This window comes from Coffea arabica, chromosome 8e (genome assembly GCF_036785885.1).
Source record: "Coffea arabica cultivar ET-39 chromosome 8e, Coffea Arabica ET-39 HiFi, whole genome shotgun sequence".
Taxonomy (NCBI): Eukaryota; Viridiplantae; Streptophyta; class Magnoliopsida; order Gentianales; family Rubiaceae; genus Coffea; species Coffea arabica.
Genome location: NC_092324.1, coordinates 41,768,621 through 41,790,080, shown reverse-complemented (window position 1 = coordinate 41,790,080; position 21,460 = coordinate 41,768,621). Strand labels below are relative to the sequence as shown.

General features: G+C 34.0%; 2 long non-coding RNA genes across 4 annotated transcripts; both read left to right on the top strand.

The window, feature by feature from the left end:
• Positions 1-2,032: 2,032 nt before the first annotated feature.
• On the top strand, positions 2,033-2,589 carry LOC140012486 (uncharacterized). Its single transcript, XR_011819645.1, has 2 exons — positions 2,033-2,080; positions 2,291-2,589. It is a non-coding gene; the product is annotated as an uncharacterized lncRNA (long non-coding RNA).
• Positions 2,590-3,055: 466 nt separating this feature from the next.
• On the top strand, positions 3,056-7,161 carry LOC113704069 (uncharacterized). Of its 3 annotated transcripts, none has more exons than XR_003451570.2 (5): positions 3,056-3,371; positions 4,753-4,876; positions 4,955-5,013; positions 5,489-5,541; positions 6,885-7,161. It is a non-coding gene; the product is annotated as an uncharacterized lncRNA (long non-coding RNA). The 3 variants fall into 3 exon arrangements; XR_011820031.1 differs by having other exon boundaries at positions 3,064-3,371; positions 4,808-4,876; XR_003451569.2 differs by having other exon boundaries at positions 3,073-4,876.
• The last annotated feature ends 14,299 nt before the right edge of the window (positions 7,162-21,460 follow it).

Genomic DNA, 21,460 nt, shown 5'->3' with positions numbered 1-21,460 from the left:
ATATACGTTGACGGAGAGTCAACCGGTTTGGATCAAGTATTGCGCTGGAAATTTGGCTCCTGAGAGCCACCCGTATCCTTCTGATTTGAATCATTGGTTCCTTTGCTTTACATCTGACATGTGTATCTGATTTGTTAAATGTGAAATGCCATGATTTTAATGCTATCTGTTTGGTACCTCATTGAGCGCAAGCTCACCCCTTTCCGTTCCTTTTGTTTTCCTTACAGGAAAATAAACCCCTTTTGGTCTGGATTTGACAAATGGCTGCCAAATTGAGCTAGTTGAACATATCTTTTGTATAGCTCATGTATTAAAACCCTAAGTGTACTTTTGGGGCGTTTCTCTTTTGATTTGGCAAACCGTGTATATGTAATATCTTTTGAAAGCTTTTGTATGTTATTTTGATTTGTAAACGCTAAAGATCAGATGTAAATGTTTGTTAGCTATTTCGGTTGGGTTCTGACGGGTCGGTTACTATTCATGGCCGACTTCGGATTTCTTTTTTTTAAATTTTGGGTTATTTTACCATTTTGACTCGTTTACGCTCGTTCGTAAGTTCCGGATCGTTTACCATTTTGGTTCGCCTTAGGCTCCGGATGTCATCTCATTTTATCTTGGGTTGTTTTACTATTTTGATTTGTTTACGCGAGTTTGTAAGTTCCGGATTGAAGCGGATAGCTCTAATCTGATCCGTAGTCCTGGCGAGAGCTGGGCAGGCAGTCCGCTCACCCCTTTGGTTCGCCTTAGGGGAAAGTGGGGCTGTTACACTATACATAATCAAATTCGTGATACACCACCTGGAATGATTAATTGCATCTCAAAAAATTGTACTTAATTCTCCCAAATATACGAGGGAGAGAGAAAGAGTCTACAGCTTCTCCGATTGAATTTTGTCCAATTAACATAATTTCATGATAATTGTAATTTGTCAACTCATACAAGTAAGTTAGATTATATTCACGATTAATATTATATCAACCAAGCTAAATTGGATAAAACTCAACTCAAGAAACCCATTTTGGATAATAGTTTCAAGAACTTGACGATTCTTTCATTTTACTTAATCCACCGACTTCTTGTACATCATTTGTTCAATATTATCCAGAAAAACATTATGGAGCCGTTAGAGTATAGCCGTCATGGATAATGTTCATATATACCACCATGTGATCCGCATTCTAATCTCTTGACTTGGGCACTAATTACTCAAAATCAACCCCAACTGATGCAGCTCACATTTTCTCACTTCCACCTTACCAATTTGACCAATTCTCCAAGACAAAAAGAAGTATCCTTTCACACTGGATATCTTTTTAAAATAAAAAATCAAAAAACATTTTCATCTCTACGGAAGATTTACTTGATTTTGACTCTAAATTAACATTAGAAGAATATGAGGAAGAAAATTAGCATTATTCAATATGACGAATTCATGCATAAGTTCTTACCAAATTAATTCCAAAAATGTACTTAGTTAAAAAAAACCAAGATAATGTGTGTTGCGCATTGTACGTACTACTTTTTAAAAGTATGCTCCTTTCGTCCACTACTTAGAGCAGCTAGCATAAGAGAATGTACATTGAACATTATGCATATTACTTTTTGTGATACTTAGTTACAGTTTTTTTTCTCATGAATACTAGAAAAAAAAAAGAGATATTAAGCATTAAAGTGTTATACTAAGACTAATTTTCTCCTTCAATGAAACATATAAAAAAAATTTTACAAGCTTTAATTGATTCTCAATCTTATTGAAAGTCATAGAATTTTAATATCAAATAAATTAAAATTAAGAAGTTAAACTACTCACATCAAACTCTCCAAACAAACTCCTCCAAAAATTTAATGAAATTTCAGCAGGCTTCACAACTATATTCTTGAGTTTGGTACATCCATATCCTGAATATTCAAAGTAAAAGTATAAAGAGGAAAATGAAGGATAAGATTCTATTCAAGCGAAAAAAGAAAAGCACCCCGTTGACAAATTCAAACACATTAATATATATGTGGAGTCTCTCATTGTTTAGTTAAAGAATCATGGCAATCAGCAAGATTGGTGCAATGGCTATTCTGTTTTGTGGTATGTACAATTTTATCCTTTTTGTACGAGTTAAACCTGTTGGGGCAATTTTAAAAATTAAAAAGAGAACTATTCATCCCATACATACATATATATATATATATATATATATATATATATATATATATATATAAGTTTCAAGCATTTTTCAAAACCCTATACGGGATTTGGTTTGCACACGATATAAAATGATTTTGGTACTGAAAACAGGAATGATTCTTCTGGGAGCAAATGTGGAAGTCATGGCTGTCAGGCTCGGGCCTATCAGGCCTTGCCCACCGATTTGCATACTGATTGAGTACAAGATCTGTAATGGAACGAAGACCTACACAGGCTGCGGCAATTGTTGCATGGACAACGGCTGCACTCTTTACTTTAATGGAAGTTCACTATATTGTGAGTGGCCTTGGGCTAAATATTAATTCCATGATTAGTGCTTGTGCTCTAGACAGCCAATATCAGGCTAAACGAGTACTAAATAATGGGTAAAATATATGCCCCTTTTAGTTTGTGTTTCAGTTCCCACTAGAGTGGAATGTAACTATGTAGTATATCAGTGATTCATGAGATAGTGAATCATGTTGAATAAAATGAAAGTATATAAATGAATACTTTTCTTACAAGAAGCAACGTGCCATACATAACCAAATTCATGTTACATCATCTGGATTGATTAATTACGTACCTAATTCTCCCAAAAGTACGAGGGAAAGAGAAAAAGAGGTAAAGAAGAGTGCTAAAAGTGGATCTACAGGTTCTCCAATTTGATCTAATTCTTACAATATGTGTTATAAACTAACATAATTTTAGGATAATTGAAATTTGCCAACTCATACAATTAAGCTAAAGCAAAATTTTACAATTATACTAAAATTGTATGAATATTATAAATATTTTATCAACCAACACTACAAAAAATTATTTCTTTCGTGACAAAATTTTCATGACAACCAACTTATTTGTCAGGAAAACCATACCTTTTATGACGCTTCGTCAGGCAAATATCCTTCAAAAGGCACAACTACTTTAAACATATTTTTCTACTTTTGCTCACGTCAATTCGTCAGGAAAAGTTTTCATTCTCCCACCAGTTTTTCCCACCAGTTTTTTTCCCTTTTTTGGACCAAAAAAGAATTTAGAAGGACATCAACTTATGACATAGAAACCGGGAAACAGAAAACACTTGTTCCATCTCTCTTTCTTTTGGAACAACAACGACAAAGAAGCACTTCTCCAAATCTGTAACTCATCTTCATCTATTTCAATAAGAGAGACAACACGATGGTCTAAGGTGATGTAAACATCAAATAATCCTTCAATTTTGTCTTGAATCGGTTCCCTTTCTCCAAATCCCCTTTCAATTTTGTCTTTAATTGGTTCCTTTTTTTAATTTTTATAGTGGGTATTTTATTTATCTCTCCCTTTCTCTGTTCGTCGAAACCTAGGAAGATGCTTCAGTTCTTGTGCCCGGGGATATAATCAGTATAAAATTTGGTGATTCTGGTTCTGGTAATGATTTGGGGATGCTAATTGGGGATGCTTCACTATACGATTGAGTTCAATTGGGGATGCTAATGATATGGCTGATTCTAGTAACGATTTTAGGGGTTTCAAGGCTGCTAGTAGGGAAGTTCAATGCGTAGGCGCATTATTTGCTTTGTTCGAATTTCTTTTGGACTGTTGTGTGCTTTTAGGATTTCATTTGTGGGTGTGATGCTTTTGTTGATCTTAATGTTGATTTTTGGTGAAAAGGATTCTTTTTCATGTTCGTTCGCAAAAGCAATTTGGGAAGCTTCGATTGAACTTTGTGTTTCATTATTTTTCATGTTCGCTCGTAGTTTCGGATTTTTGAACTTCGGCTCTGCTTGATCATGCTTTTTATGCCCATTCTTGTCGGATTTCTGGTTTCTTGATTTTAGTTTGTTCTACCGTGTTAGTTTTTGTCAGTGTTTTAGAAAAGGAAAATTGACGTTTTAGTTTTGTTGTAAATTAACAATGGACCTTTTGTTTTGCTTTTGTGCTCATATTCTGTATTTGCAGTTGTTGCTAAAAAAATTGATTCATGTAATTGGCAGTGATTTATGTATCTTTTTGGTGTTGTCTTGGTGAAATGCTTGTAATAAGCATAGCAATTACTTGTTTTCTCGTTTTCTATGGTATATGTTCTAGATCTTCTTTCACATGTAGATATGGCTTTGAGATAAGTTTCCGACTAAATGAGGAAAGGTGCAATTTTGAATGGTAAACATGCGGCCAAATTGCCAATCACATGCCAAATTATGAACTAGAGCTATAAGTTGGCATTTGCAGATGGTAGTGGGTGTGTCTTCAGGAGTTGGGAGAATTTGATTCACAATTATATACCATTTTAAAAGGCTATGCTATGTGCTCAGTAATTAGACTAGAGAGGATGATGCTTCAGTGCTAGAACTTAGTGCAAGAGGATACTGCTATATTATTTGTGATTTAAGTAAGTCTCAATCAACTTGCACAATGGTGATCTTTGTACTAGTTTTCTAGTTCGAGTAAGAATAAGTACTTTGTAATATCTGTTTTGCTTGCTTTCCTGGAATTTAAGTTTTCTCCTGATTCCCATGCGTATATCTATGGCTAATATACTGATATTGTTTGACATGTAACTGGTTTTGGTTTCCTCTTTTTATTTCCTCTAGATTTGTTTCTGGTCCTTTATTCCTGTATATGAAGTTATGAGTCATGCCCTTGCAGCAAATTTCACTGCTTCTGGAGAGCAGTAAATTGGAGATAAAATATCTCTTGGAATGGAAGGGAACCATGGTAAGCACGGCTACAGACTGATAGTTGGAGAGGAATTTCTGCACTCATTTAACTTTCTAACTTTAATTCATTTTGCAGGAGAAAGGAATTACTGACCTTGAATCATGGAAAGAAACTTAGAAATTATCATTGAGCAGGTTTCAACCAAAACCCATTATCATTTTGCTTGAAACTATTGCCATTGCCTATTTGAGTGCCAGGGGTGGTTAGAACATTGAACTTGTGATATGATCACCCCTAAAACAACTTTGAATGCCAAGTATAATATTCTTTCTACATGTTTTAGGAGGGATAGTTGGAATGGTTTTGTGATACATATTACATGATTATGCATGTATAACATGTATGAAAAGTATGTTTTGCTGTGCTTGTTTTCCGACTCGTACCCGTTTCAAACAAAAAATCCATTATTGCTTGAGATTTAAAGCTTTGATACTATAGACCATATTTCTTGACATTTCTTTAGTTCAGAGTTTCTTCACTCTTGAGGAGTTAAATAAATGTATCATATGGTTTTGTTACCTGAAAGTTTAGCTGCATTTTCAGCTTAAGTTAGTTCCCATTGGTAAGATGACTACATTATCAATGGTGTCTCTTTTTTTGGGATTGCAGGTGACTGCTTGCAAGCTGTGGCGGCAAGTTGGAGAATCTTTTAATCCTCCAAAGTAAGGGCTGCTGTTCATGAATTGATTGTAATTGAATGACATCTTGTATCCATGTTGTCTGTTGCTTAAATTTTTTTTTTTTTTACTTAAGTTGACACTGGGCATGCTAAGTTTAATACAACTTTTAAGATAACTATGAAACAAAATTCTAATTGAACTTTAACCTCCTCAGCAATTATCTAATTGTGTTATTCGTAATAAGTAAAATGTGTACTGAAAATTTTGATTCTTAAAGAAATGGGAAGAGGAATGGGGGACATAGTTGATTTGCATGTGTGTCAATTTCATATTCTTGCCTCTGTATTCTTTATGTTCATCAAAAGTTCCTTTAGGCTTGTTCGTCGGAGCCATTGGAACACTGAAGGCTCTAAATTTTTGTGCCACTCTGCTTCATTCTTATCTCCAAAATCGTTTGCTTGCCCCCTATCCTCAATTATTTATAAGCCTTGGGCAATAAATGGTGAGTGGTTGACCTCCTAAATATTTGTCTTACCACAAATGTTTGCTCTTTTACTGTGGCCATCCTATGATTGTTCTCCCAGTATATTTTCCCCCTGTTTGCAACAATAAAATCTTATTAAATGTCAGTAGGGTTAGACTAGAGGCTGTTGTCCCGTTATTACTATCCTCAATTTCCTAAAAGTATTAAGAGATTATCCACATATTCGGATTTTAAGATTACAGTTTACTTTTCCTAGTCTTTAATTGCCTCTAAATCTATTCTTATGTGCATTCCTTTGCTAACATATTATTTTTATGAATTTACTTGGAAGTGTTTGTACTCTTTCTCCTCAAGATTAGTATGCAAAGTTGCTTTATGTTGATTCTCCCAAGTTTATGTCCACGTCTCAACTTTCTGTACCTTTGAATTGCCTTCAACACCCATCTGTCTTTTGGCTATAAAGATTAGACACGAGAATTTGAGAATAAAGAAATTCAAATGCTATTGATGTGGCATTATCTTCAAAATTTGTTGTTGATTATGCATTAGATGTGCCATCGAATGATTTTTCATAATCTATTCTACAAACTAGATATAGGCACATGGTCCATAACATGGCGCAACATATTTATTATATCAACACTGCTGTTTTCAAACTCTTTATAGTCGGTTACATATGATGATTATCTTAAAATATCTAATTTTGTATTTCTTCATATTTAGCAGAGCAGACCTGCACTCTCACTTGCAAACCTACCCAACTAATACCAACTTGCAATCTGAACCATAATTTTCAAACTCAACTTTGGAGCCTCAATACCACCTAATAACAAAAATACATGTTGTGCATGCCATTCTATTATTTCTCTGATTTCAAATTTTTCTTGGTTTTATTGTACAGGTTTGGGATGAACTTGTGGATTGATTTTGGCTCATGCTGAAGAACTCCTCTATTTTGATATCATCCATCTCTAGTTTTTGTTGACCATGGAATTGAAGTCCATCTTTTGGTTTTAGCATATGTTAGGTATATGGCAGTTATCTAGGGAGAAATAGCAATATTTATATTGGTTTCAAATCGTGGAATGGGATGATATGTAAATGTTTGACATGGTTAACTTTTGTGGTTTGACATATTATGGTTGCCTACTAATGATAATTTGTGAAGTTTTGGTTGATATTTTGCTTGCATACTTTTATATTTTGATTGGATGGAGTGTCTAAATAGATGATATGGTCACTTTGTTGGCACTAAAATTGTTGGGCTTAAAAGTGATGCAGCTGTCGTCAGGAAAAATGACATTGTATTGTCGTTAAAGTTTCCTGACAAGTTTCAATGTGTGACTATTCTTGACAATTGAAAATTTAGTAACAAAGTTCAGGGTCTTTCTTGACAAAGGCTCGTCAACAATATGAGGTCTTTTCCTGATGACCAAATCATCACTATTACCTTTCCTGATGATGCGTCACAAAAAATAAAACTTTTCTTGACGAAAATTTCAATAGTTGTCAGGAAAACCATTTGCCGACGGTGTATAGGTGACCAATCTTCTCTGACGATGTTGGTGTCACGAAAACTTTTCCTGACGAAACGCGTACCTTTTCTCGACAAAAATTGTTGTCACTAGAAATCTTTTTTTTTGTAGTGCAAGCTAAATTGGATAAAACTCAACTTGAGAAACCATTTTGGATAAAAGTTTCAATAACTTAACTATTTTTTTCATTTTACTTGATCCACCAACTTCTCGTGCATCATTTGTTCAGTATTATCCAGAGTAGCATTATGGAGTATAGCCGTCATCGATAATGTTCATATATATCTCCATGATATCAACATTCTAATCTCTTGACATGTGCACTAATTACTCACAAATAAACCCCAACTGATGCAGGTCACATTTTCTCACTTCCACCTTACCACTTTGACCAATTCTCCGAGGCAAAAAGCAATATCCTTTCGTATTGGTTATGTTTTTTAAATGAAAATCAAAAAACATTTTTGGATATAAGGAGATTTTACTTGATTTTGACTCTATTTAACATTAGAAGATTATGAGGAAAAAAAATAGCTTTATTCAATATGACAAGCGTATAGCAGGAATTCATGCATAAGTTCTTACTAAATTAATTCCAAAAATGTACTTTGTTAAACAAAAAAAAAAAAAAGATAATGTGTGTTGCACATTGTACGTATTATTGTCTAAAAATACGCTCTTTTTGTGTTGTACTTACAGTAATTAGTGTAGGAGAATGTGCGTCACACATTACACCTATTACTTTTTGTGATACTTAGTCACAAAGTTTATTTCTCATGATTACTAAAAATAAAAGAGATATTAAGTATGTAAAGTGTTGTACTACGACTAAGAGTGCGTTTGATATAATTGAAATTTGAAAATTGAAATTTAAAGTCTGAAATCTAAAATCTAAATCTATTAAAATGTTGAATTGTTAAGTATTAAATCTGATACATTTGAGTATATATCACATTTAAGTAATAAATGAATAACTTATCATTTATTTTTAGGAGCAAGTTTTTCCTAGAAAATTTAGTGCTATTTAATTAATTTAGATATTCAATTTTTCGTTATCAAACGCGTGTTAACATGTGAAGATCTAATTCATTAAGTTTAAGTGCTGAATTGGATTATTAAAACAAAGCCTAATTTTTTTCTTCAACGAAACAAATAAAAAAACTTTTGTACAAACTTTAATTGATTTTCAATCTTATTGAAAATCATAGATTATCAATATCAAACCAAATTAAAATTAAGAAGATAAACTACTCACATCAAACTCCCTATACAAGTACCTCCAAAAATTTAATGAAATTTTAGCGACTTGACAACTACTTTTTTGAGTTTGGTAGATCCATATATTGAATATTCAAAGTGAAAGCATTAAGAGGAAAATGAAGGATATGATTCTATTCAAGTAAAAAGAAGAAAAGCTCCTAGTTAACAAGTTCAGAATTGGCGTGCGTGAAATATGCATATAAAATTAAGTTCAATTTCACTCTATATGGATAGTAAGTGAGTATAGGGGCATAAAGGGTCAAACCTGTTGGGAGCATCATGACGCAATTATTAAGGACTTAAACTTGCTCGATTGTGTAGACTATCAAATAAAGTCATAAAATAAGCAAAATAAACCATACCATGAAAACAGTAAAAACAGGCCAAGAAAAGGTGGAAACAACTAACCCAAGGCTCTGGGGGTATAGAATTCATATCCTCAGCGTAATCGAGAATCAAATGACCAGGGTCTCACTAATGGCTCGTCTCGCTCAGGGTCATTTCCAATGGTAACTGAGACTCGCCCCCGGCATTACCAATCCTAAAGTCCCCCTACTTTCGTGGTGAGATCCAATGTAAATGGTGCATCTATTTCATAAAATGCAAAGCAAATACCTAATTAAATGTATCGCTACTTTGGTGTATTTACTTCTTCGATTTCATTTATTTCCTTTCTATCAATGAATAGCAAAATTTTTTGCCTATACATCAACTAGTGTGACCTAAGGTTTGTGATCAAGCAACCCTAAGTGTTAAAGCCAAATAAATAAATAAGTCAAGCACAATGCATCAATGAGATCAACCATCATCAACCACAATCATAACTCAAGTGGTTCATCAGTCTCCAAGCAAAAGATTAGCTAGACGTAATGAAAATATATACAATAATAAAGACAAGTTACGGTGAATTCTACAAAATGGTGAAACCGTTTCTGATATTTTTGTGGTAAAGTTAAGAGTTACCAATTATAAGATGATATGTAAGAAATTACTAAATTGAGCATGGTTTTAGTAGAGGCGTGATGGGAGAAGCCACCATGGAAGAAAGAATTCATACAGGTTGCTTGAAAGTTGGGACCCATGCTAAAATAAATTTTGTTAATAAAAAATATAACTTACTAGGACAAGACATGCACTGCATGTTCGAAAAAGTGGCGTTCAGTCCTAGCCTCCTAGGAATTGCGATAAATTTCTGGGAGTTATGAAATGTGTTGTCTGCATTTCCTCTCCATAGTTTCTCTGAATTTTTTCGGAGATAGTATAGTTCTTCTGAATTCTCCATAGTTTAATATTTGAAAAAATTGTTCAAAACGTTCTTCACAATAATATGTCATTGAATTAAATTTATTTCACACATATATTTATGCACTATGAATTAAAATTTTTAAAACTTAAGGGGGCCATGACCTCCCATCAACCCCTCTTGACTCCATCATTGATTTCAATTGCGTCTCAATTCTAAAGTTGTAAAATTGCAAAGGAGCAAACAACTAATCAAAAAACGGAAGTCTACACCAAGCTTGGAATTAACAACTGATCACAAACTTGTAAGATTGATTTCAACAAGTTCATTTCTAAGAAAGACAAGTTTCGCTAAACTTTTTTTTGTAGTACGAATTTCACAAAATTCAATGGAGTTAATTAAACTACCAATATTGCTTTCATACAAGATTATCAAATTGAATGCATAATGTTTGTAACTATTTCATTTTGAAATCAAATAAAACATGCGATTATATTCATTTCTATCCATATATCATTCATTTTCTAATATAAATTTCTATTATTATTTCAAGATCCATCTTTCACAAAAATGTAGTTCTTAAATGATATACACATTTTAGCATACTTTGAATTATTGCTAGACAAATCTTAATTTTAATTATATTGGTACAATTTTTTTACTTTTTTTTAATTCACCTTCTCTTTTAATTTTTTTTTAATAATGTCAGTGCCTTGCATAACACGGGTATTCACATTAATAATTACGTACTATCCAATATGTCTCCAGCAATGACCATGCCTATGCAAAATCTAAACATGCAACTTTATATCTGCCGATTGCTTGTTTATTCTGTCCCATTTATTTTTTGTCTAAAAACTATCCGAAAGAAAGTGAGCTTGACAATAGTGGTTTCGTTAGTCGATGATATTTTGTGATAAAGATCACTCCTACCATACAATATAGTTGTCCCACAAGTCACTCATATACCCATACATAATGTAACAAACGGATTGGTTGTGGATGGATGTTAGTGTAAGTGGAAGGAGCTTACATTCTTTTAATTATGAGGTTTCGAATTCGAAATTTATGAGAATAAAAGGGATAATTTTGAGAGAGTTTCCTTTTGTAAGGCTCGATTTGGCTTGAATAAAATTAGTCACAAATGCAAATTCCTGTGACTTGAACCAAAAAAACTGTAACAAAAATCAAGGAGGGAAGAAAGAGATTGCTCGTCCACGTTGGAAAACAAGAGCTCCTCACGACAAGAGTGGGACCCAAATAATGATGTGATCCATAACAACAATTTCATTTTTTGCCTTCCATGACAAGGGTGGGACCCGATTGATATTGTGACATGGTAATGGGACCCACAATATTACCACGTGGTCCAAGACTCATGCAAAACTGTCTACGCGCATAATTGGACCATGCAACGTGGCCAATTGAGGTCCTAAATTCATGCAAAACTTTCTATGCGCAAATCGGTCATTTTAGCTTCATTCCCATTAAAAGAATCCAGATTTCTCTACTAACAACTTTGGACAAAGCTAGCTCCATTCTCGAATATCAAATCTTCCGATAGCTAATAGCAAATTTTCCCTTGTACATAGGTGAGATGCTAATTTCATTTAAGATGAACTGATCCAATAAGAAGTTTTGTCTATATTGTATAGAATTAATCATTTCGATATACTAGACTTATTATCTCCTTTGGTTCATGAAAATTTTAAATTGGAAGTTTGAGAATATACTTGTAAACAATTTTATAAAGATGATTTGCAAATAATTATACATTTATTTATAATATTATTGTGTGTTGAAATAGTTTCAAGTGAAACATAACTAAAATTTTTACAATTAAATCGTAACAAGTTATTACTTGAGAAGTGGCAAAGGGAAACATTTGGATCTATAAGTTCAAATAGAACTGGGATTGGTTCTTTTCATTTTAAATCCTTTATCCAGTATTAAGACTATAAAGAAAATTTGCTCTAGTGAAGGAACCAAGGTCTCATTACATACCCATAGACTTGTTAAGATGCTACCACATGATTTGGTGAAAATCATTGGTAGGAATAAATGTGAAAATAGAAAGAGTACCTGCGGATAGCACCATAGTTGATCCATTTACTAAAACTTATTTTAAAAGGAAATATGATAGTCATGTAGACTCATTTGATCTTTGACTTATGAGTGATCGGCTTTACTGTAAGTGGGAGTTGAAAGTGTATATGCTTTAAAGTCAATCAGCTTCTAGGGTTTAATATTCACTTGAACTATTTATGTTATAATAAGTGACATCTTTATAATATTGATTGCTTATATTTACATAAGTATGATAAAGTCCTCAGAGTAAACCTAATCGATGAAATCATGTGAGTTATGATGATGAGATTCATTCGATTATAAATAATGTTTATTCTTAAATATCTCTAGTCAAAGTATTAACAAGGCAAGACACTGTTAATATGGTTAAACTAACACATACTATATTGCTTCTATTTAATAAGTATTAGATCTCATCTACTATAGTGTTTGAGATACCTAAACTAGTATATGAGTGTTTGATAGGATAATCAAATTTACTAGATTGATCCGTATATGGATATTCTTTAAGTGCCAAAGAATTAATCTCTAAATGACATTTGTGTAATCAATTCTTAGATTTAAGATTATTATGGTATCTTGAGTATGGAAGGTTATATTTTGTTTTGATATATGATTGCTCTCGTAATAGAGAATGTTTACATCATTAGCTTATAAGTATATACTTAAAGCATGTAAAGATGGTGAATAACTTATAAGGATTTAACACCTCTGATGAAAAAGGAGTTATATCATGTCTGGCAATTTGAAGAAGTATAGCTCGAAATTCTTAGCGTTAAGTGGAAGAGTTTTAAAAAGTGTTTCTAGGTATTTATTCGTTGGGGTCATCTTTTGGTATAAGAAATGAACATCAATCAAATAATAGAATAAGTACAACTTATTTCAAAATTAATATAAGATAAGTGTGACAAAAAAGATATTAATTACATGATAAACTTTTATTGATTTTTTAAATTATTCGCTATGCATGTCTCTATGATTCCTTACAAAAAAATGCCACTAGTTCTCAGGCTTTGGGGTATTTTCGTTTTACTAGTTTATGGTGATGGACAAATTGTCAAGGTTCAATTTTATAGTTTAAACATGGGAATTGTAAGCCTGATTCGAGAGTTAATTTTCACCGGATTTATCAGTGATCGAGCATTGATGAAACATGGCAAATTAGCGCTGAATGTCGCATTCTAACATTGCTGCTTTGGACCAATAACAATAAGAATTCAAATATTGTAAAATTTCTGCTCTAGAGTCTTAAAGTAAAATAATAATTCAAATATCCGTTTGGCAAATGAATCTTTTGAAATGTTTGCCTAAATTTTATTATAACTTACCGTAGAAATTGTAGAAAAAATTTTAAAATAAAAAACTTTTTATTTCTTTTCTTTTTCTCTTTTTCTTTCTTCCTTTCTTTTTTCTTTTCTTTCCTCTCTTCTTCTTCTCCCTTCTCCCACCCTTGCTAGGCCGCCACCCCTCCCAGCCGGAAGAGACAGATGCAAAAAATTTTTATTTTTTGCCTTTTCTCTCTCCCTCTCCCTCTCCTCCTCTCCTTCCCTTCCCTCTCCCTCTCTCACTTTCCCGCCACCTCTCCCTCCTTTCGTCGGAAGTTGCAGCACTAGAAACGGGATTTTTTTTTTTTGCTTTTTCTCTCCCTCTCTTCTCCCCCTCCCTCGCCACCTCTCCCTCCCTCTGTTCGAAGTTGTAACAACAAAAATGAGAATTTTTTTTGCTTTTTCTCTCCTCCTCTGCTCCCTCTCCCCCCCATCCCCCCTCCCCTTCCCTTCCCCCTCCTCCTGAGAGAAGGGGGGAGAAGGCCATCCCCATCGGACTAGGGGGAGGGGGAAGGGAAGAGGAGGGGAGGAGGGGGGAGAGGGAGAGGGAAAATAGGGGGAGAGAAAAGAAAAGCTGCATCTGCTGTCACCGGCCAGTCTACCGTGGTGGTGGGTTGAGATGGAAGAAGAGAGGGAGAACGGGATTTTTATTGTGTATTTTGGATATTTTAAAATGTATAGATAAAAAATTTTGAAATTTTTTTAAAATTACCGTAATTAAAATTAATAAAAAACTGATAGGAGGCAAATTTGGGTAAAAACCCATTTGCCAAACAGACCTTAAATTGAATGAGGGAAGGAAAGACATCCTTCATAATAGGGCGGGGCCCAAATAATGATTGATATTGTGGTGGAACCCACAGCTGTAATGTCATTTTTGTCCTTCCCAATAGATAATGTGACATGGTAGTACGGGCATAGCGTGGCCAATTGAGGTCCTAAATTTATTCAAAACTATCTTTGGGCAAATCTGTCATTTTAGCTTCATTCCCATTGAAAGAATCCGGATTCTCTCCTTGTGACTTTGGACAAAATTTTACTGCATCCTTCTAGCACTATACAATCGGAATCAAAATTGAAGCATTCACTACCGAACAATTAACAAAGCAACGCTGATCAAATCTGGATTCCGATGCAAGCTCCCAATTTTCTTTAGCTCGAGGAACACCATGCCAAGAGGCAAGAATCATCTGAATGGTGGTGACAACTAGAAGTGGCAAAATGGATATATGGTTGATAAATGGTTTTAGTTAAATGGATAGTGGATCAAATTGATCCAATCCAATTAAAACCATTTAATAAATGGATCTAAATGGATGTCATTTAAATGGATAGTGTAAACCATGATCCATCCATTTATCCATTTACTCTCCCAAATCCTAAATTTAAGATCCAAATGTTTTTTTCCAAAAAATACAGATCCCCAAAGTTCTATCCTTAAATCATCTAAAACCTTTTGGTAATAACAAATGCTTGTACTACTACTCTATTTCAGTTCTTCATAAAATAAGTTTAATTCCAAGAAAATTTAACTGCTGTGGTCAATTTAACATTTCGTCATTACTTTAAGTATCATTTTGTAAAGTAATGAACAATTAAAAACTTGGCTACATTTTTATAACTTTTGAATGAATTGAATACGGCTTTACAGTGAAAAGAAGTTTACATTTCTAATTTTTTGCACTCCTATTCAAGAGTGATGTCTTGAATAAAAGTGGAGTTCTGATAAGAAATCTTATGTTATTTGACAAGTAAAATATTTTCATCACATGTGCACGTAGTACCTAAAAATATATGAAACTCCTTATTATACCATTGATATACAAGCTACCTTATATTACTTAGTAAATTAGGTGTCTTTTTTTTTTTGGATAGTTGGATTGGGTGATAAGGGGAGAGGGATTGCAAGTATGAGGAATTGGAAAAAAAAAAAGGTATCATTTACATATCTTAACCAATGTTGCGGGGACACTCGTTAGAAAAATTCTTTTTATAAATAAAAGAATTAAAAAAATAAAAATTATTTTGACACTGCATGATGCATTCTCGCTTTTTCTTTACTTAAGAATATAAATGTTTGCAATCATTACTACATGAGAGTTTAATTAAAAAAAACAAGAGTAGAGACTAAAATATAATTTTGAAAAGGATGGAAGAAGTCTAGGAACTAGAAGCAAATAAAATGCAATTAATGTTATTGGCAACTTGGCATGTGAGGAAGTTATGAAGGAAAGAATAGGTGATCCCACAAAATTAATTTGACATATGAGAAAGTTATGAAGAAAAGAATAGATGGTCCCACAAGATTTTATCTCGCATTTTTATAAATGTGTTTTCTATTTTTTAAGTTAAATGGATGTATATGGATAAGATGGATAATCCATTTAAATCCACCAATATAATTGGATTTAAATGGTTATCCATTTAAAACCATTAAATTTATATGGATCATCCAAATCCATTTAAGGTTGGTTTATATGGATGGATTGGTGGATATGAATCCATTTTGCCACTTCTAGTGACAACCATTTCAACAACTGCCACATACAAGAAGTTTGAATTTGCTGGAAAATCTGTTTATTCCTTACTTGCCAGATAGAATGGAGTGTTATAGTTAATTTTATGAGCAAAACGATTTGAGCCAGCACCACCATTCAACTTCATTTTACCAAGTTGTATGTCTTCTAGTTCTGTATATCAAATATAGCGGTGGAATTGTAGAGGAATTACGGTAAACGAATAATTGTAGAGGAAATCAAAACGTAACTAATTTTGCATGGACATTTGTACTAAAACGTGGAACGCATAGGAAGGACTGGCTTCCAATAATTTACAAAGGACAAGTCCCAATATTATGTGGATGCACATTAGTTTAGGATGGACCAGGAAGCACAATAATTTAATTAGGATGGACTGGTCCCAAAATTCTGTGGAAGCACAATAATTAAGGGTGGCCCGGTCCCAAATTCTTTGGAAACAGGTATGAATAGTCATATTTGGGGCACAACGGATCTTCTGTCCCACATCCTGTGCCACTCTCTGTCCCACTTTTTATTATATTGCTATTTCTTCTTCATAAACATCATGTTTTAATTTTTTTTTTGTTTCCTTAAGATCCAATAACTATTAATTGAGTAATACACAATATTTAACAAACTCAAAAAACCAAAATGCATAAAAAATGAGATTTTTTATGAATTTTATGCTGTAATTTTTAATTTTCTATTATATATTGCTTTTTTGAAGCTACTGTATTTATATTTTACTCAATTAATAGTTACTGGATCTTAAGAAAACAAAAAAGAACTAAAATATGATGTTTATATAGGAGAAATAGCAATATAATAAAAAGTGGGATAGAGAGTGGCACAGGATGTGGGACAGAAGATCCGTTGCGTGTTTGGGGTGTACGGTGATGTTAATGTCAATTTGAGTCACCATTCGAAGGAGAAAAGAAAGGAATCTAGCGAAAAGAAAATGTGCATAACTAAGATGTTTGTCGAGTCTCTTAACTAAGATGTTTGTTGAGTCTCTTATTCTTTAACAAAAGAATCTAATAGCTCATTTTAAGAATATCAATTAAGGAAAAATCCACTTTTCGTCCTTAAATTTTGAGTTAGACATACATCTCGTCCCCAAACTTTTAGACGCATCACATTTAGTACATGAATTAATTATTTTGGACCACATTTAGACCAAAATGATAAAATATTCAATTTGGATGGAGAAGATTGGCGTGACTGTTAATTTTGATTGAGAAATTATTTTTACTTAACAACCGCATGCCAAACATGTGACTTTCTCCATCCAAATTAAACAATTTACTATTTTTGGACTAAATGTGGCAAAATATAATTAATTCATATATTAAATATGGTGCATCTAAAAGTTTGGGAATGAAATGTGTCCCTAACTCAAAATTTAGGGATGAAAAGTGAATTTTTCCCCTCATCAATTACTTCTTCACTGAATTTGATTATCAACGAGATCATGTACATGCTGTATTCCAGGCAATGGTGATTTCTGAACACGTCCGTAAACATTTTGAATCCAAATTTAGAGCACTAGACTAAAATCATGTTTTTTTGTCCTATATTTTAAGTAACTAGTATAAGAGAGCGTACGTTGCATGTTGTTTGTATTCCTTTTTGTGATATTTTGTCGCTAAGTGTTTTCTCGTGATTACTAGAAATTATAGAGATATTAAGGATTTAAAGTGTCGTATCAAAATAATATTCTCCTTCAATAAAACATAAAAAAAAATACAAACTTTAAATGATTTTCAATCTCATTAGAAAGCGTAGAATATCAATATCAATCTAAGTTAAAATCCAGCAGATAAACTACTCACATAAAACTCTCCAAACAAACTCTTCCAAATATTTAATGGAATTTTAACATACTTGACAACCATTTTATTGAGTTTGGTGCACCCATATGCTGAACACTCAAACTGAAAGTACAAATTCACGAACGACATATACTACTTTTTGTATAGAAATTTACATGCAGGATTAAAACCATCAACACAAATTCGCAAAAGTTGATACATTTAACAAAGAAAAAGGTTCTATCACTGTGGTCCTCTCAGGAGGTACCCTTATCGATACCTATATACATGTGGTACATAATCAACAATATGAAAGAATCATTTGAAATCTAGCAAATCATGCAAGCAAGAATTTAATGTCGTCTTCTTACGTGTTTAATGTAATACAACTTGATGGTTCAGTTTTTATGTATTGATTGCTTGATTAATGTTGATATGGATACATATGTAACTCGGGCCCTCACAACGAATTAGTTTGGATAGCAAATTATTTACACAAATTTATCTGTTTGCATCATAAATATATTTTTAATTATATTTTTATCTCACAGGCATCACATCAGAAAAGTGCTGCACTATTTTTTTAAAAAATTATCCCAAATAATCTCCTATCTAAACATAGTCGCATCGGCCAATATGGAATCTATTTTCATTGAAAAGTTACTACACTATGTTTTTTTGAAAAAAAAAACTATTCCAAATAATCTCCTATCCTAACACAGTTGCATTGGTCAAAATGGAGTATATTTTCGTTGGATGAGAGGCCAGTTGAGGTCCTAAATCTCTTATCCGAACACAGTCTACGGACATAACGTGGCCAATTGAGGTCCTAAATTCATGCAAAACTACCTCCGGGCAAATCTATCATTTTAGCTTGATTCCCATTAAAAGAATCCAAACTCCCTACTTTTGACTTTGGACAAAATTTTACTCCATCCTTGAATATCAAATCTTTCGCCAATTATATAGCAAATTTTCCCTTATAAATATCCGAACTATATAAAAAAAAAGAGATTTCCCTTGGAAAAAAATATTTGCAGGCTGCATTGACCAAAGTTACCATTGAATTGTTTTTGTGAATAAAAATAGTCCATTTTTTATGGTGTAAACTTAAAAAGTTTAAAATCAAGATGAGTGATTTAAAATGCTTTGGAAGTACAATATTTAGGATGGAGTGGCCCCAAAATTCTAGTAAATTATTTGAGATATTTTTATTGTAGCACTTTTTGTGATGTGATGTGTGTGAGATAAAAAGATAATTGGAAAGATAAAAAGGTGTATTGGAAATTGTAATGGTGATGTAAGCAAATATATTTGGACAAATAATCTCTTGTCCAAACACACTTGTAAGAATAGTCACATTCGCGGGGTAAGGTGGCGTTGGTGTCAATTTGAGGGACTCGTGCCAGTCCAATAATTACAAAGGACTTTTTGTTCAGGTAATTTACGAAGTACTGGTCCCAAAATTATGTTGAAGCACAATAATTTAGGATGGACAAGGAAGCACAATGATTTAATTAGGATGGACTGGTCCCAAAATTCTATGAAACAATGTAAGAATAATCACATTTGTGGGGTACGATGATGTTAGTGTCAAATTGAGGGACTCCACGCACGGATCGGAATGATGTAACACTTTTTGAACACTTTTGTAACTTTATGTGAATTACTTGTAAAATTTTATAACAAGACACACAATTATTATGTATGAGATCTATATGAACAGTAATAAAATATCACACTCCTGTTGTAAGTTTGTACAAGTAATTAAGAAGCAATTACAACTTGTTTAAAAAGTATTATACTATTTTGAACGGTTGTCAGTGCATGCCCCGCGTCCCAATTTGAATCACTACTTGCAGGGACTGGCTGTGGCCGCCCACCAAATGGTGATGCAGATGTAGTCTTCATTCTTCAATTGAGTTTGTAAGAATGTATTTATCTTGTAACATGTCAAGCCGTACATATGTATTTTGACAGAATTTCAGGGTTAATCTATTGATAGATAAAGAAACAAAAAGTAAACTGATATCTACGGACATAATCAAGAAAAGCCAAGCCATATATCAGTTTAGACAGAAGTTTTGGTGCTGTTCTATCTAATACACAGTCTAACAAAGGGCAAGTCATTCACAGTTTACAATAGGATACTTAGAGCAGTTCTTCTGTATTAGATCCTACTGCATATATTATGATCCATTAGATTAGATTGTCAACAGATACATTTTATCAACTACAAACACTGAAGAAGGAAATTCCAATTTCTAAGAGCATTTGAAACGAAACAAATGGTGGGCCCATGTGTTTTTAAAAAAGTTGTACGTCTTCTGTCTATCAAACATCACTGTGGAATTATGATGTTTGCTGGCTAAACAACCTCAGGCCCACGGAGGCCGAATAAATGGCTGGGCATATGCAAGTGACTAATTTTGCATGGGAATTCTACTGAAGAACGGAATGTATGGAAAGGACTGGTCCCAATAATTGACGAAGGACTGGTGCACAATAATTTAGGATGGATTGGTCCCAAAATTCTGAGGAAGATTGTTTGTTTGTTTGGATATCATTTTATTTGTAAAAACTTATATAATTGCATCGTAAATATATTTCTCAAGTGCTTTTTTATTGTTCTATCTTTCTTTGTATTTCATATACATCATATTACAGAAAGTGTTACAGTATTTTTTCAAAATATTTATTCCAAATATTCATCTATGCAAACACATTCAATAATTTTGGATGGACCCGGAAGCACAATAATTTAGGATGGACCAATCCTACAATTCCGTGGAAGCACAATAAGCAGAATATTTGCACCCAGTAGCTGGATATACTCTCACTCTTTACACTTCTCAGTCTATATAAGAACCATGGCAAATCGGAATCAGCCATTTCAAATCGAAGGCAAACTTTTGGAAGACGAGGAATCATGGCAATTGAAGAAGCACGGAACTTCCCCGGACCGAGCTGACCTGATGAGCTCGAGGTGCTGATGGAAGAGCTGATTCCAAGCCTGCAAGATAAATAGGAGGGTAAACTGGCAGGGGCCCCGAGGTGGTCCCCGAGGGCACTCCGACGGTCAAGTTAGTTTTCCGGTGAGAGGGGAGTGTACTAACAGAAAAGCAGTCGGGAGTGAATTGCCAATAGTGAGCGTACCTTGTACAGTTGGTATGTGTTACCATTTATACCCGCTTAGGAGTCCGACCTCCGTACGTTCCGGAACTTGCCCTGGATAGCTCCCAATCCCCCGCTGAGGGGGATTCTCCCCGCCCTCTGCGGGGTAGCTCTCGGGAGCCTCCCGAAGCCCTAGTCGCCGTGCGCCCTGGGCTGGTTCCCCATGGGCCCGGGGTGTAAGCCCAACTCAGATCAACCCTGGGCTGCCACGTGTACAGGCCCAGGACGGGGCCTCTGCACTAGCCCCCTAGATTAGGTCAGGCTCCCAGGCAGACCTGATCTATCCCCTTGCCACGTGGAAGCCCCTTATCCCACTGCTCTGCCGCGGTCACCTCCGGTGCAGTGCTGACATTGGGAAGTGGCGTCCGCGTCCTTTCAGCTGTCGCATCCATTCGGTCTCCGTACCTCTATTAAATGTGTTCACATGGGACGGTTCAAATTCAAGCAACCGTTTTCTCCCAATTTCGTTCCCAATAAATAGGGGCTGCCAAATTCCAGTTGACTCTATTTGCCATTTTCTCC